Source organism: Copidosoma floridanum, unplaced genomic scaffold, assembly GCF_036245765.1.
Source record: "Copidosoma floridanum isolate Cflo_tuat_1 unplaced genomic scaffold, Cflo_Japanese_pri ptg000004l, whole genome shotgun sequence".
NCBI classification, from domain to species: domain Eukaryota; kingdom Metazoa; phylum Arthropoda; class Insecta; order Hymenoptera; family Encyrtidae; genus Copidosoma; species Copidosoma floridanum.
Genome location: NW_028321881.1, coordinates 16444303 through 16457612, shown reverse-complemented (window position 1 = coordinate 16457612; position 13310 = coordinate 16444303). Strand labels below are relative to the sequence as shown.

General features: G+C 29.5%; 1 protein-coding gene across 1 annotated transcript in view; it reads left to right on the top strand.

The window, feature by feature from the left end:
• Window positions 1–13310, top strand: part of Apoltp (Apolipoprotein lipid transfer particle) — a 2496658-nt gene that overhangs the window by 1070581 nt on the left and 1412767 nt on the right. The gene's annotated exons all lie outside the window — the stretch shown is intronic.

Here is a 13310-nt window from a genome sequence, read left to right as displayed (position 1 = left end):
ATAAGCTTCGAGAAAGCTCTAGCAAAAACAACAAATTGCGTTATATTATGGACTTGTTGTGAATGTGGAGAGCTCTTTGCAATACACCTTCGTCGATGGTCAGCGTATTTCCCACCGATCAGTTACCTTTGTTTAGGCGAGATTGTGGTCTCTTATAGTAAATACTGACTCTTACTAACAATGAAATAACTGTAAGCTTTTAAGTCTTATCATTAGGAGTCAGAATTCAAGCAATAATTGTATTGGGAGAAATATATGAACTCAAACTAGTAAGCCTAGGTTAAATATTATTTTATGATTAAAGTCTTTAAATGTATACTTTTACAAATATTTATATTTGCGTATAGTGGAGTGTTAATTTGAATTTTTCAACAGTTTTGTAATCTATGTGAATGTTCTACATAAAATATTTATTAAATGTATGTTTTCTTTTAACTGCAAGGCCTATAAGCATTAAGTCGTAATAATCTTACTTACTAAGCACTTGAAAAAACTTCTTTTTAAAGAATAGTTTTGACACGGTGTTCTTAAAGTTAACTACGTACTGTCTCATAATATTTCTAAATAACATTTATTCAAAATATAATAAGGTTTATAATTCTGTATAATATTAGAACATAGTGTTTGCCATTTGATGTTAAAATATTGTTTGTTTTACGATGTTCTTGCTTAAAAAGTAAGTTTTCTAAAATTGTAGAGTTTTTAGGAGTGGAAGCAACCCTCCGAGTAGTTATAGAATGTTGTATTTGTATATTTTTAAAATTTATATGTAAAATTAGTTTATTATTTGTGATTTTGATAAATATACATTTTTCGTTTTGTTTGGAAGCTCATACATGAAATCCATGTTTCTATTTATGCTATAAAAAACGTATGTATGAAGTCTCGTTTATGTGCTCTTACTGAAAATATATTATACAATTCTCGTTCTGATAAAACTTATGTATGTAGTTTTGTTTGCCCACTTATGTATGAAATTAATCCTAATTAGTGTTTTTTTTTGCGTATATGTGTTAAGCTGTATTTGTGTATTCATGTAATGGTTTTATTCTTACTTTTATCGATTACATTATTGTCCATTATTCATATTAGTAAGCTCTATTTATCTGCGTCTTGAGCCCCGTGGAAAAACATATAAAAAAAAGGATTTGTAAGTAATTATTTAAGTATGTATGAGGTTAATAAAAGGTAGTAAGGAGTCTTTGAAAGATCAAAAGTTAGATAAATAAGAGTATTAAAAACGACGTCCACATACAGTTTATATGCTTCTAATATATGTTATATTAGCAAATAATTTTTACTAACATAATTCATTTTTCTATTTTTTTTAAAGTATATGACCTATTCTAGTTGCTATTAGTGAAAATTCTTTAATTATATAATATATGTACACATGTGTAAGTGAGTAGGTGTCAGAATCTATGATAAATACCAGGATGTCAGTAGAGTTGTATAAAAATGGTGTGGAGGCTGTGGGGGAGGATCTCGAAACATTTTAGCGCTGTAGTAGGGTGTATGTGGAGGACCACAGGGAGGCTATACGTGAGTTGTGAGGGTGATAGTATGTCTTGGCAAAGAGTAATCTAAGCTGAAACACAGAAAAAAAGATAGAATTCTTCCTAACCTTGTGGAGGTGCAGTAAGGAGATGGTGAAGTGATCAATGGGGTTTGTAAAGGAGTGGAGGTATTAGGGGGTTTGCGTAGAATAACACACATAAGCCACTGCATAATATGGAAAGATCAATATGTACGAGCATGCATACATACAAGTAAGGCTTCACTGCACGCTTCGAGTGCTAACCCGTCCCCCCCAAGAAATAGCTTGTAACTTCAAGCTTAAAACCTTATGAAAAAGTTCTTTGTCTGTTTTTAAGTATTTTACAAACTTTTATTGTATTATTTAAATAATAACTATTATACATTTATTTTAACTTTGTATTAATTTATCATATTATTTTATTTTATTATACAAAGCTGTGTCACTCAATATGCATTTAATTCTTATAAAAATAGTCGTCAATATTGTTATTATTATCTATTTTTTACTTTAAAATTAACTTTTCATTCCAGTTAGGATTTTGAATTTAAAGAAATAATAATCACTCTATTATTCATTCTTTTAAAAAGATAATATTCAACAATATTTACACAACAATAGTTCTTCAATTCATTTACTTCTTTACGTACATTGATTTAATATCTTTTCAATCAATCACTTTGCGAAAACTTATGCCTACATTTACAACATGTTTTATATTTTCTGGTTTGTGTATAAACATATGATAACATTATTGTATTTTTTTCTTAACCATTTTTTACTATAAAAGACATCAAATCCATTTTTTATTAGTACAATTATTTATGTGACGTACATAATGCTTCTTTTCTTTAACTTCTACACCGGATTTTTTATATTGAGATTAACTTACAAATCACTTACAGATAAACAAAATAATAAATTTGTCAATAAATTTTCTTGATTTTTCGCAAACACAACATTGTTAAAAAAAAGTTACCTACAGTTTAAAAAAAAAATTATATTTCTGATGATAATCATTTTAAAACAAAACGTAAGAACAAAATTATGGCTTATAACTGAATTGTAACAAATTTTTTTAATACAGTATAAGTGTCACATACATAAGTGTTACACACTGAAAAAATGGCAGATGCCCTTAACAGCATAGTTTGAAGTAAATGATATTGATAATTGTAAAACTTTTGAAATATAAAAACATTTAAAAAAAATTTATTTTTAATAATAATCTCCTAAATCGAGTTAGAAAAAAGGATGTGAAAAAAAATATAGCTATAGAAAGAATAAATAAAGCACCTTCTTCACATAAAGAACATTTTTATTCAAGTAGTTATTAGAACAGGGAGATTTATTATTTAAATAGTTAAAAGCACGTAACAACATTTCTACAGACTATAATTTTTACACATGAATTAAATGTTTAAATTAAAATATAAATGCTTACTGCTCAATTTACTACCCTCAAATAAAATTAACTTGAACCTTAATTATTACAGTAAGGAAATTGCATTTTGCAAACGCATGTTCTTTTAATGTACCAAGTTTAATGATGATATACACAATAATTTTAAGATTATATGTAAGAAAACTGACAGAATTTTTTAATGAAACGTCATGGGAAATAAAGAAAAATTTTTTGTACAAAACGTTTATTTATTACTAAAAATTTTAACAACAGCCTAGGCTGGCATTGTATTTGTATTACTTCAGAAAGAAATGAATAAAAATGTTTACGTTACATGAAGTTATAAGGTATATTATATGAGACAGTTTTTTTTACAAATTTCTTCATATTAATACAAGAATGATAATAACAATATTAAAAAAGCCAACGCACTGAAAATATCGTCATGCAGAACTTAAAAAAACTTTTTTTCTAAGCAATTTAAATACTAAACAGATTCTGTATATTTATTTGAAAAAAAAGGTTTAACGTTATCTATAACTATCACGTTATCTACATCATGGGTGGTGTTAAAATCCTAGATATTATAAAATCATAATAATTTATACAGAGTTATCACACTTAATATATTATAATTAAACATAGAATAAGCAGTTATTTACAAAGTAGACTATCCTTTAGGGAAGCTGTAGAGGCCTGTAGAAGGCAGTAAGAATTAAGTTGGCGACTAATAGAAAGGTTGTGGTGAAACTGTGGGAGAAGATGTAAGGGATCTTAACCAAAGACTAAGCCTACTAAAATAAGGGAGAAAACAAGCAAATTTTCCCTCATATTGTGGGTGGGGCTGTGAGGAATTGTGGTCGAGGGTCTTCGGGGGCTATGTGGTTTATGGAGGGACTGTGGTAGAGAGTTGTGGTAAGCCCCATCGTAATAACGAGTAATAATAAGATATATACGTTAGTATTGAATTTTGTAGACTCTACGTGTTTCTAAGATACATACTTCTATTATTAAGAGTTCGCCCAGACAGTCAGCCTAAGTTAGTGAAAGTCAGCATAAATAAGCTTTTTGTTTGTAGAGTGGCAGCATACGTAAGAATACTTTTATAAATATACAAATGTATGTGTTTCTCTGTGTGCATATGTAAAATTCGTGGTGTATGTGTGCATACATGCGTGTATGCCTGTGTTAATCACACAGGACTTATGTAGACATATTCGTATGAGAAAGGGTTATTGTGACGACAAAATTGTACCTATAAATATATATAACTTACACATGACTTTTTTGCAAAACAGACTAATAGACGTATGGATGATTGAATTTTTATAAAAAAAATAACCTCAATACACAAATAAAAATATTAATAAATAAATAAATAAAAACACAAAAATCACTGGACGAAGTTCAGTTGTGGATGGACTCAAGGATGGTTTTAGATTGGCTTGCTTCTCACTTGTCTCGCTGGCAAAGTTTGTTGCCAATTGTGTCAGTGAGATAACATTGTCACTATTGTAGACACAGTGGCATTACGTCCATTAAGCGTAAGATCACGTGGACTGTTCTACTAGAGAGATAATACTTACTCAGCTTTTGACGCACGATCTCTGGTGAAGAAAACCTATCTAGCTAACCTAGCCGAGCTTAGAGTGGCCCTTGATCAGTAAAAATGCGAATTTAATGTCGTAAGGGCAGCGAAAGGCAGAGGTAGCGCGTGTATCGTTTGAAAAGAGGTAAGAACAGACGTACTTACCAAGCTAAAGAGAAATTTAAGTTTTTCACAAGTACTGTGAACTTTAGAGTACTCTAAATGCTAGTTGCACGATAAGTTTGAGCCGTCAAGTCAGCAAAAAAAAGTTGACAACAAAAAAGTATAGTTTGGCTTGTATCATTTGTTATCGCATTGTACAAGCGCACTGGCTTGCTAACAAAACAAAAATTTTTTTGCACACTAAGAAACTTTCAAAATCATTGCCCCTGATTTTCTTGACACCTTATATGGTATGTGATAAGGGCCTTATTTAAGTTGGAGGTTGACAGCAGAATTCATCGTTACACTTTAAAGAAAAGCATCTAGTAATATTGCCGGGATGATGTATGTTGGTAATGTTATGACTGGACTTGTTTGAAGTATGGTTTTAACTGTTTTATTTTAGTGTCATTCGTGAGTCTCTTAGGGTTCACCTTGTGAGCTTTATTTGTTCTTTTAACTTGGGTAAAATCTTTATTTAATTGATATGAATAATGTATATTCTTATTAGAACAATTTAAAATAATTTATTTCTTTAAATACAATTTAGTTCAGTCACTTTAACAAGGTTCAGTGTTAATGAAATAACTGATAACTTACTTTAATCTACCACTAATTGTTATTATTGCTGCTTTGGTATTCCCTAACACTTCATGCAGTAATTTCCAGTGCTCCCTTAAAGAACACGAATGAATACGTGGCCAGTAAGATGTTGTGGTTTCTGCTTTCTCTTTTATCGCTGGAACCACTTTCGGTGGACCTGTTTCATTGTACCATGCTTCTTAGCGTAGTCCGACACTATTGATGTTCTTGAATTGCGCTCAAAATGCCTCAGCCAACACGTTATGCCTTATGTGTATAAGATACTTGTGAGTCGTGGGAGTCAAATGCGTTTTTAAAGCGTCAGAGCGAGTAAAAGAGGTTTTTGGTTAAATTAGGTTAACCAATATGTGATGTTCTTGCAGACAATGTTAACAGCAAAACGGTAGGCTTGCACAATGATGTTTTATGTTATGATTTTATCTATTAGAAAATAAAAGTACAACAATACCAATCACATTTTTCTGACAAGTGCAATTGAGATTTGTTGATCAGTGACAATGAATGTTAGCATCAGCGATAAAAGAAACGCCAAATACAAGTTAAAGTGTAACGAATAAGCTTACAGATTTTGCAATTAATCCGTTTTAGGGTTCTACAATTCATTCTAAATGTAATAAGAAATAGACAATCAACGCGTAAGTGAACTATTTATTTATACATACAAGACTGTTTATGCATTTGTACGAGTAACGTACAATTTCAACACATATATACGTTCTTCTAATAAGCCTGGTCGTATTATAATATGTTAGCATATTATCAAATATTCATCTTAAAGCTAAGATGCACACACATTTAAAAGTGATATATCAGTTTCACTTGTTATGTGAGCTTGTATATATATACAAAACTTCTTTTATTAATTTGACGAAGGGATTCCATTTTTACTTAAAATAAAGTTCGTCTGTATCAACTCAATATGTAACACCCTTAGATTGTTGTCACCTTTTGTAACTACAGATCGATCGAGAATTTATGCGAGTTAATGGGACTAATCATAACAATATTGTTCTAGATGTAAATTCCTTTTTCTTTGTTGGGAAGATAACTGATCACAATCATTTAACACTTTTGCTTTCATTGTAAAGCAGTGTAGGTATCACGTTGTTAAATACAAATGCATGCGTTAGGTACTACTTACGTTGCATGCTTCTATCCCCCTCTCTCTCTCTCTCGCTCTCTCTCTCTCTCTCTCTCTCTATGGATATATACATATAATCTTTTTTTTGTTAGGTTAATGATTAAGGCTTTAAATTTATAGTGTAGTTAGAATCTTTTACAGTGCTATACAGTCAATAAAGGTGATAACTTTTGTTTACACTGTAGGATTTTTATTCATGTACTACCAAAGAGAAGGTAAAGGGATAGAAGAGAAGTGATGTGATTAGGTTTTTTATTGTTGATTTCATTATTACATTGTAGACTATCTTGGCTCGGTATTAAACTTTTAAAGTAGTTCTGGAGATTAAATGCTATATAAATAACACATGTAACTACTGGGTATATAAGTGAAATATTTTTTTTCTATTGTCTTGCAGTATACGTTTTTCGGCTACGTTTTTTTTTCACTTGCATCGAACAGACGCGAGCTCTCATTACGTCAGTATTTTCGAAGGCTAGTAACTAAAGTGTTATATTTCATTGAATTAGATTCACGTCCTAAGGTAGCGTACGCTTTTTTTTTGAATAAATTAATTTCATTAGAAATTTTTGATAGCTGTTCATTTCATATGATTATCAGATGTAGGTGTCCTTGTGACGTACGTTAAACTGCACTGATAAGTGTTTTGTGAGAATTAAGTATTAAAAATAGGGATTTTTCAAAAGAGTAAGTCCATTCTTTTATATTTATTTTATATACAGTTTTTCTGTTTTGATTATTCAATTGGTGTGCTTCTTTAGTTAAGCTTTTCAATATTTCTTATTGCTTATTCATTACGTTTTTAATTTTTTCCTTATGCTATACGTATTTTTTCTTGAGATTTAGGCGTAAAATACAAGTCTGTTTTACTCCTACACATGATATTGTTGGTGTCCAGTTGTAAACATTATTAATATCTGTATTCATTTTATCTCGATCATCAGCATCCGTGGATCCGAATAATTTTGCAAAATTTCCCGCACGAATTCTAGTCGTGTTTGTCTCATTATCATGTAGCTAGGAATAACTTTTACTATATTATGAGAGTTTCTTTTTTTTACTACGAATTTGTATTTAAGGTGCAAAAAATAGTTTTAAATATTCGTATGGTACTTGTTATGACCAAATCATATTACTGAACGTACATCTAAGTATTTAATTTTTGTATTCTTGATTTTCAAGTACTCTGGTACATTGTTTGAACACAGTACCTAGTTGTTCATGGTATAGTTCAGTTTAGTCTTTAATATTACGATAATGTTACGTAATAGTAACGTGCCATTTCGTACGAATTAGTCTGACTTTGTGAGTGTACTCGTAATATATACCAGGATTATTTACTAAATACATGGTGTCGTAAGGTTTTGCAGATATTTCTTCTTCACTTTTTATAATACTATGCCTTAGCATTAATAGAAGCAGAAAGGCAATATTTTTAGTTTATATATTGATCAGATCAATCTTGAATAACAAAATAACAGTTAATAATTTCTTTTTTTATAGGTAACAGCGTTTGGTTTGTCAATATGTTTGTTAACCATTATTTAATTTTCTTATTGTAATATGATATTATTATCACTATGTTTTTGTTTAGTTCTAAGAATTCCGTTATAAAATCAATCTAATTTTCTTTTCCAGGGTTGTTTGAGTACATAGAGTGCCATTCTAATTTTCAAGTTTTGTGGCTTTGACTTATTGTCATAACATAGTTTTGAATTGTGTTTTGATATTTTATAGTCTGTCACGAGCTATTTCTTGGATTGTGCGTAAACAGCGGAAAAGGTCTATAGTAAACGAGCTGTATATTTCTAGCCACAAACCGTCTGGAATTGTATTTGGAGAATGTGCTTGTCTACCAAAGATAAGTTCAAAAGGTGCAAAGCCTATTTCTAAGTAAACTAAGCTATTGAACTCATGCATTGCAAAGGGAACTACTTTCTCCCAGTCATTTTTATTTTTAGCGTTTGTTCTCAAAAAATCGTTTAACATAGCGTGGCTTCTTCCTAACCCATCATTAGATTGTGGGTGATATGCACAAGTGAGAGCTCAACGAAATCCATAAACTTTTGATATTCTTTCAATATTTCATTATTAAAACTTTTAGATTTTCCACTGTGAATAACCCTAGGAATGTCGAAAGTTAAAAAAAGTTTTTGTGACAAAACATCAGCAATAGTTATTGCCTGCAAACTAGGAACAATAACTGTAATAAAAAATTTTGTAATTAATAGTTGCATTGCTTAAATGTACTCATTTTCACATATACTTTGTGGAAAAGAGCCTACTGTATATATAGCAACTTTGTAAAATAGCTCTGATAGTGTGTCTGTTATTTCCATAGGTTTTCTGATTTTTGAGTGAACTAATTTTTGTTCTTCGCAAATTTTACATTTTTTTATGTATTCAGCAATATCATTGCGCATTTTCTTTCAATCATACTTTTCTCTCATTCGTTTATAAGTTCTTATTACTACTCTATGGCATTTAAATAAGCTAGTATGATATTCAACTACTTTTTTCTTTCTGTCTCCTAAGGTTGGATAAGAACATGCACTAAAACAAGTTGTTACTGTAAGGGGAAGGTGACGTAATTCTTCATGTGTAATTGATGGCATTTTTTTTAGAAAAATTATCACTGAGTTGACCTTTCCTAGAAAGACCAGCAGTGTTAACTTTCTTTACTGATAAAGCATTTTTAAGATTGTTAAAGCATGATCGTAAAATGCTTGGTTTTATTTTGTCTGTGAAGTTTTTATTCATGACTAGTGAAAATATGTCGTGATTTCGATTTTTTGTTATAATAACGTCTTCTTATTTTTGTTGAACATTTTATGATTATTTTTTCAATGTAATTATACATTATAAAGCCCAAGGTTGTACAAGTCGTAGCAAAACACCAATTTCTAATTCATGGCAAGAATTTTGGAGTTAAGTAAATATTAGAATTATTTAACAAGTAAATTTTTTTTTTTTAACATTATTAAAAGTTAAAGAAAACGAAAACAAAATAAAAAAACATACTTCACACATTGCACGTAATTACATAAAATTTTTACTTGCGGCCTACTGTACAAATGACAGGCAACCACTTATGCATACGTTTAGTGTTGGACAAAATCAGTCTGAAGAATATTTGTTTGCATAAGATAGAAAATACGTCAACCAGCTATTTAATGCCCTCACTTTCTCCCACAGTAATAAAAGTAAAGCCGTTGAATTAGGAAGCATTTGATATGCCATTTGTATTACACCGTAATCCTTAGTTAAAATCTATTACAATTATAATTTACGAAAAAATTGGCTTTCACGTTTCTTTGTACAACAGAATAACGTTTTTGAAGTGTAACATAAATTAATATAGATTTAATAGATGCATATGTAGAAAAATTAAGATGTCCTGTCTATTAAAAAAAAATTTATCAAAGCTTTTTTAAATATTCTTTTCTTGTATTATAAATGTGCAATCCACTTTAGAGAGAGATATAAGGTTTGGCAGTTCATAAAAACATCATAAATGTAGAAACTTAAATCATATATTTGATTTTAAAGTACAAAAACATCATAAACAAGTATTTAAAATTATTATTTTTGTCCTGTAATTTTTAGTATACTGTATAAATAAGCTATATTTCTATTAAATTATCGAGTCAACACAATCATCAAAACTAAGTAGTTTCATAAACCAAGATGACCTCGACTCTTGTTTTCATGACTATTGTTTGTATATAAGAATATAGAAAACAATTTGTTTCGTAATAAACCAACACCTTTCTTTTTGTGCAATCTTATGACTTTATTTTCGTTAAGAGACCTGAAAAAATTGTAAATTTTGGCCTGTCTTGCTTACCTTGAGATATATCACGTTTTATTATTTTTTAAAATTTATGTCCTCCTCAAACAATATTGGAACAGATTTTGAATGTCCAAAACTTTCTAATTATGCTATAAATGTATTAATTACTTACCTGTTCTTAACAATAATTGTATAAAACTGAAGATAGCATCAGATAAGTTATAATGAGATTACGTTGTAACGTCAATAAGATCTTTTTTGTGCACCCTGATGAATCTGTTCCTAATTATAAAAGCCGTAAAACTACATATTTTTCACGTATCTTGCAACCCTTATAAGATATCACATTTTTTCATTTCTTTTGGGGTAATCTTTTCATACAGTAATTTTCAAATCAATTCTTAATAGTTATAATAGTTTTCTTATTATGCTACATGTTCTTCTTAGTTAGCTTAATAAACACAAATTATTACTACATTGTATAAAATTCATGGTATCACATACTTATGATGTAGAAAAAAATATGTATGCAATGTATAGATACTCTGCACTCGACCAAAACAGAAACAGCGTGGTGTAAATATCTGATGCCATGGATCGAATACACCTTTATTTTCTAGTGACTTGGTGCAGCGTATATACATGCGTTTATGAGTTCTTATTACTGCTCTATGGCATTCAAATAAGCTAGTATGATATTCAACTACTTTTTTCTTTCTGTCTCCTAAGGTTGGATAAGAACATGCACTAAAACAAGTTGTTACTGTAAGGGGAAGGTGACGTTATTCTTTATGTGTAATTGATGGCATTTTTTTTAGAAAAATTATCACTGAGTTGACCTTTCCTAGAAAGACCAGCAGTGTTAACTTCCTTTACTGATAAAGCATTTTTAAGATTCTTAAAGCATGATCGTAAAATGCTTGGTTTCATTTTGTCTGTGAAGTTTTTATTCATGACTAGTGAAAATATGTCGTGATTTCGATTTTTTGTTATAATAACGTCTTCTCATTTTTGTTGAACATTTTATGATTATTTTTTCAATGTAACTTCTACATCTGTAAGTAGTTCATAAATTTAGTTGAGTATTAATTAAGTTATCATTAAATTTTTTTGAGTATGTAAGAATGTTAATTTATTTGCTCTATAAGTAATATAAGATGGATTTTCAACAGGGCTAGTATTTTTTATTACCTTTTTGCTATAAGCCAAGTTCTAATTTTGCTATATGGGTTCTTACACTGGTATACGGTTTGCTTGCAGTAAAATTTTTTGATTACAAGTTTTTCTTTGTATTGTAATAAGTTTTATTTTCTAAATTTTTTGATTGAGATAGCTTGTTGTTTTTTTCTGCAATACTACTTTGTTTAATAGATGATACAGTTTTTTTGTACAGTTTATCATTAGAGTTTTGTAATTTATTTTTGGTAGAACCATTTCTGTGAGGTTCAATTGGAGATTTTGCTCTTTTGGGATTTTCGTTTGCAAAGAATTTATTCATTGTTTTATCAATCTATTTATTTACTATTGTAGACGATGGAAATAAATTTAATTGTTTTTGATTCAAGTAAGACTGCCATCATGATGTTTGGTAGAAGATGTAGGTAAAGATTGTATACCCCCAAGAACGCTATAACTTAGAACTTTATTTTTTCTATCGTGACTATCTCACTACAATGAGTTTTGATGCTATTCTTTAATAAATCTTTCTGTACCGCAACTTTTATTTCTGTAGGTATTTATCCTTAAATTACATAACTGCTTCTGATTTTTATTCGTATAAATTGCTTGATCTTGTACCGAGCGTTGAAAAGTAGATCGAAATTTCGGTTTTATTTTAGTTAAATGTATAGTTTCTTTGTCAGAAGACGTAGAGTCTTCATCTGGTTTAAATATCACAGATTTTTGGTTAACGTTATTGGCTCAGGATGTACTAGGTTGGATTGGAATATAAGATCGTCTTGGTGAGAAACCTTTATTATTTCAATTATTTCTTTAATTTCACTGATTTCCGAATTCTTATTTCTTGATTTTTTCATTATATTATAACGAGTCTCTTCTGCAAGTGCATTTATTAGTCTTGGCATAAATGATCGTTCTTGTAATGGTATTGGCGCGTCAGAGTTGGGGTCACTAAACTGTGAAGTACATGCAGTATCGGGTTTGGATGAAAACTTGGGATGTAGCACTCATAATACGATTTCCATAACACTGAGCTTAATACCTTACTCAAAGTAGTGCCTTATATTTTTGCCTCAGTAAATAATGTAATAACCTATGATAAATGAATTATAATTGACTTTTTTGAAAAAGTTATATTTCATCTTCTGTGGCTCAAAATTGTGTAGTAGATTTACACCATTTGTATACCAAAACTTGACAGTTTAAAATTTAGATAAGGAGAAATTTACTTGCAGGAAAATATATTATTGACCTTGTCCCAGACAAGTCGAGCATGTAATTAAGTGTGTAATTTGTAAAAATTTTCTGTCTTGTATGTGTGGTAGAAAAAGAAAAATGCATTTGAATTTAAATAATGATCGTTATTCTGTTGGAAAGATGTAGTTGATTTGGATTTCTAAAGATGTTTAGCTTGCAAAAAAGTGCGATGACTAAGAGTGACATTTTTTCGCTAACAATAACCTCTTACTTTCTGTGATAATTTTATAGACTGTGATATCTTTATAGATTAATTCAATAAAAATTCATTAGGTCTAGTAAAAAAGAGGTTTACTGGAAAAAAAATTTTTTTTTTAAAGTTTCAGAATACTGCTACTAATAACAAAAAAAAATAGCTGCCTCTTTTTTTCCACTACAACTAGTTACAGTACAACAGTACACTACAACAGCAAATTAGGAATGATATTATACTTAAAAAATCTAGATTTTTACTTAACAATTTTTAAAAAAGTCTGCAGATTATCATATAGTTGTCAATGAACTTTGTTCACTGTAAGGTTCTACTCAATTGGTTATGGTTTTAGGATCCAATTTCATACTATACTGTTATAAGATTTGTACTTTATTTTATAAAGTTGTATATTTGTAATTTGTTTAACACTATAAATTTGAAAGATAAACTAT